Genomic DNA, 4,942 nt, shown 5'->3' with positions numbered 1-4,942 from the left:
TCTACAACAGATGAAATCCTTCCTAGGCTTGCAGTATCTTTACCTAGCCTTACATAATTAACACAATTATTGTGCTATTATTAAAAACACAGCCACTGAAGGTGGTTTATTTTGCTTGAACTTTTTTTAAAAAACAAATAATTGTGTCTCTTCAGAGGATCCCATTCATAACATATCCCATGTATTGAGGTTGATACCTCATCACCTTTACTTTTTTTTTTTTTAATATGGAATGCTTCACGAATTTGTGTGTCATCCTTGTGCAGGGGCCATGCTAATCTTCTCTGTATCGTTCCAATTATAGCACATGTGTTGCCGAAGCAAACACCATCTTTGCTTTTTAATAGCATTTGTCCTGTACTTCTTCCAAGAGACCAAAAACAAAAGATACAAACTCATTTCCATAGAAATGATTCCAACACAGAGTAACTTTAAAGTTGTGGGTAGAGCTGCCCTAGAGGTTTCTTGCACCTTAACTATGTATGGGCATAGAAACTTTGTCTTTCTCCAGTGAAATGACTGATACTTTCAAAGTACTGACCCAGCAATTAGCTCACTGTACTACCATTGCTCCATTATCCATGATAGGTTTGTGATAAGAATTGTACGAGCCCCCTAGAAAATGATTTAAAAAAAAAACCATCTCTTAATTTTCAATGAGAATTCTGGATGTCCTGCTTCTGCAACAGGTCTTTTTGAAGATATTATTACTTATTTTAAAAGGGACACCACTAACTTCCTTTTCTATCTCTTCATTCAGGAACATATCACTTCACATGCTCATTGTTTTTTATCCATTTTTAGATACAGCTTGATGGCACTTTTGAAGATATCACAGAAGCCCACATTTTATTTAGTCTGTTAATCCAGAGACCACAAATCTGGGATGATTTCCAAGCTCAGCCCCTTCAAGTGTCTTGTGAATAACTGCCGGCCTGCCTTTAGGAGAACACAAGTAGGTGATGATACTGGCAGTATAATCATTGAGCTTGTATTCCGTTAGTTTAACTAGTAAAATTCAGAACCATGGAAGGGAGGTCATCATGTGCTTCAATATTCTCAGTCCCTCTTCAATTCTTATTTGTCTCATTCATATGCAATCCTTGTTTGAATATCCTGTGTGAGAACTTTGTATGAATATCCTGTGTGAGAACTTTGTATGAATTTGTGTAACCATAAGTTTTCCAGGATATAAGTAGCAATAGATATTGGTTTCAGCATATTTGTTAGTCTAGGTAGACTAGAGAAACAAATTCATAGACACTCACGTGTATAAGAAAAAAGCTTTTGAGAAAAAAAAAGAGAAAGAAAAAAGCTTTATATACAAGAACAATTGGGTATTAAGAAAACATCCGAGCCCAGTCCAGATCAAGTCCATAAGCCCAATATTAGCCCAGATGTGCAATACTAGTCCATAAATTCCTTGTTACACTCACACAGCCAAGTAATGATGGATGCAGGAAGATCACAGGCCAATGGGTGAAAAGCCTTGTAAATCCAGTGGCAGTAGAAGCACCGCAGCGCTGGCAGGGGTCTCCACATGGCTCCTATAACTCCCAGGGCTCTGGCTCCATCAGCCTTTCTCCATGTGGCTTGTCAAAAGCGATGTCTAGTGATGGGGAGAGGGCGGGGGTCCCACCCCCAGTGAGCTATTTGTCTCCTTAGTGCCTCCAAAGAGGTCATCAAGCTGCTGCCTGATTGACAGGCTAGCCCCCACCCCTCTCATTCTTAAGTATGTGCTTTTTGTTTTGTTTTTTTGGGGGGTTAGCTAAGTTCATTCATTTCAAACTCATAACAACCCTATACACAAAAGAACAAACCAACGTACAATATTGAGTCATTTTCATTATGGTTCATAACTCTGAGCCCATTATTGAAGCTATTGTGTCATTCCATCTCCTCATGGGCCTTATTCTGTTTGACTGTCCTCTACTTTGCCAAGTATGATACCCTTTTCCAAGTACTGGGGTCTCTTGATATCATGTTCAAAAATGTGAGATGAAGTACCATCATCCTTGTTTCTAAGGAATATTCTGGATGTACTACTCCAAGAAAGATTTGTTTGTTCCTTTAGCCAAACCAAAACCACTAGCATTAAGTCAGTGCTGACTCATAGCGACCGCCCTGTGGGTTTCCAGGACTGTAACGGTTTACAGGAATAGAAAGTCCAGTCTTTCTCCTGAGCAGCTTCTGCTGCTGGTGGTTCATCAGTTAACCTTTACTCTGCGATCCACATGGTTAGTTCCTTTGACAGTCCATGGTAATTCCAATATTCCTCAATAGCACCACAATTCACATGCAATGATTCTTTACTCAATGCTCAACTTTCACAAGAATATGAAGCAAATGAAAATACCATCACTTGAGTTAAACTTGGTATGAAGACATATGGCAGTAAATTTAAGTAAAGTCATGGTTACCCAATTTAGCAATATTTTTGATGATTTGGATGTTGCCTGACCACACTAGAATGTTCCATTGTTTAAATATAGACTAATGTAGGTGTCATGAATCAGAAGAGATATGGCTCTGGTTTGTGGTGAATATTTTCATTAGCTATCTTTTTACATAGTCATTTATCCTCCTTTCTGTCTGGCTGTTTGTTTCTCTCTCTCTCTCTGTTGATATCTGCTCTACCTATCACTGGGAATAAAAATGTCCTTGATTTGTGGCTGCATATAACTCCCAGAACAGGTTACACTCTTGTGTGGATTAAGAGAAGTCTGCAGTAGATAAAGTGAAGACTTCAGAAAAAAATCTGGGTTACCCTAAAAGCACTGTTAGCAGCATTCTTTGAGTGGGAGGAGCAGACCCAGAGGCCTCCCTTTATCCTGTTCAAGTTGATTTACAAATGCACCTCCAATATGCAAATACCTCTGGCAGCCACATGAAGCCACAGCACCCGTATATGTAAATTCAAAATCCTCATCACTCTGGATAGCCTTTTGGGGTGTCATAAATCTTATCCACATGAACATGAAGCATGTGTGGGTTTTCCTTTCTGGTGGCAACTCTGGGAGGTGAGTGCTTCAGGGATTCCTACATGAAGTCTGGGGATGCAACATCTGAGCACATGACTCTGTTTCTTTTCATCACCAAGTGTCCTGGCTCAGGTGCAGCTACAAGAGTCAGGCCCAGGAGTGGTGAAGCCCTCACAGACCTTGTCTTTCACCTGTGCTGTCTCTGGATTCTCTTTAAATAGCTATTATGTGCACTGGATTGCCAGGCTCCAGGAAAGGGCCTGGAGTGAGTTGAGGTAATAACATGATGGGAAAATATACTACAATCCATCTCTCCATTCAGGACTCAGCATCACCAAGGGCATTTCCAAGAGCCAACTTATTTATAACTCAGCTCTGTGAATCCTGAGTACACAGCCATGTAACACTGATGGGAAGTCTGTGTGAGCCCAGACACAAACCTCCCTGCAACAGGCCCTGGTTCCAGGACATGCATGAGAGAGGAGTCAGGGATGCTTTCTGCTCAGAAGCTGCAGTTTCCCCCATGTTTTCAGCACGCCTCTAGGGATTATCATGTATACACTCTGGGGAATCTTCATGCATCTGAATGTATCTTCTTTTCATTGGAATGGGCTTTGTCTGTCTTTGACCATATATACAACAGAGTTCACAGTTATATGTCTTGATAAGATATGTCTGCAATTGACTGTACTAACTAGAATTATTTGTTGTCAAAGCCAGAGACATTCGAAAACACCAAACACCACCACAGAGTCTATGCCAACTCACAGTGATGCTATTGTGAGTTTCTGAGACTATAACTGTTTACAGGAGTAAAAAGCCCTCTCTTCCAGGGAACATCTGGTTATTTTAAACTGTATACGAGCAGATCTCAGCCCAAAGCATAACTACTTTACATAAGAGAGATCCTTAAAGAAACCTTAATGCAAGAAAAATTTCTCTTATGAATCTCAAAGTTTCTTTAAGCAATCAGATGTATTCATACATGCTCCCACATGTATATTTATGTAATAATGTTAACTTACAGTGACCTGGATAATATTGTATGTGTTGATAGTCTTAGGTACACTTGAGTTGGCTTCAACTCACAGAGATCCTATGTGCAACACGATGAAATGCTGCCCGGACGTGCACTATGCGCACAATCATTCCTCTGTTTGGACTGATCACTGCAGCCATTGTGATATTCATCTCATTGATAGTCTCTCTCATTTGCATTGACATTTTACTTTACCAAGCACAAGACCATTCTCTGGGGACTAGTTCCTCCTGATGACATGACCAAATGAGTGCAATGAAATCTTGCTCGAATGCTTCCATGAAATATTCAAGATGTTGGACAACAGAAAAGTGAGTGAAGTGAGATGTTGGACATTGTAAGATATGACAAAATAATAATTTATAAATTATTAAGGGTTCATGACGGATGGGGAAGTGGGGGTGGAGGTGAGAAATGAGCTGATAACAAGGGCTCAAGTAGAAAGCAAATCTTTTGAGGATGATGGCAACAAATATACAAATGTGTTTCAGACAATGTATGTGTGTATGGATTGTGCTAAGAGTTGTACAAGCCTCCAATAAAAATATTTTTAAAAAAAGAAATATTCAAGATGTGTTTATGTGAAAACAGACCTGTTTGTCCTTCAGACCACTCATGATATATTTAATGGTATTCCCTAACACCATAACCCAAATGTATCAATTCTTCTTTGATATTTCTTACAGGGTTTGGGCCATAATTGGAGTCACTCTTAGTTTTCACAACTGCGGCAGCTATTTCTGGCACTACAGATAGTGTCCAAGGTGCTTCTAAAATCATACAATTCATAAAGGCAGCACCACGCAATAAACTCTTAGGAGCAGAAAATAGCAATAGTGCTGACATTGAAGAAATCTATGTAATGTCTAAACATGGGGCAACAAGAAGATAAACATTCATCTGCAGAAATAAAGGTCGATGC

At 39.6% G+C, this 4,942-nt stretch overlaps 1 non-coding gene across 1 annotated transcript; it reads right to left on the bottom strand.

The window, feature by feature from the left end:
* Window positions 1-221: 221 nt before the first annotated feature.
* Window positions 222-328, bottom strand: LOC142428327 (U6 spliceosomal RNA). The gene has a single exon (XR_012780249.1). It is a non-coding gene; the product is annotated as a U6 spliceosomal RNA (small nuclear RNA).
* Window positions 329-4,942: the final 4,614 nt, after the last annotated feature.

The sequence above is a fragment of the Tenrec ecaudatus genome, chromosome 15 (genome assembly GCF_050624435.1).
Source record: "Tenrec ecaudatus isolate mTenEca1 chromosome 15, mTenEca1.hap1, whole genome shotgun sequence".
In the NCBI taxonomy this organism is placed as follows: Eukaryota; Metazoa; Chordata; class Mammalia; order Afrosoricida; family Tenrecidae; genus Tenrec; species Tenrec ecaudatus.
Note: the sequence above shows the minus strand (reverse complement) of the source record. Positions and strands in the feature narration are given on the sequence as shown.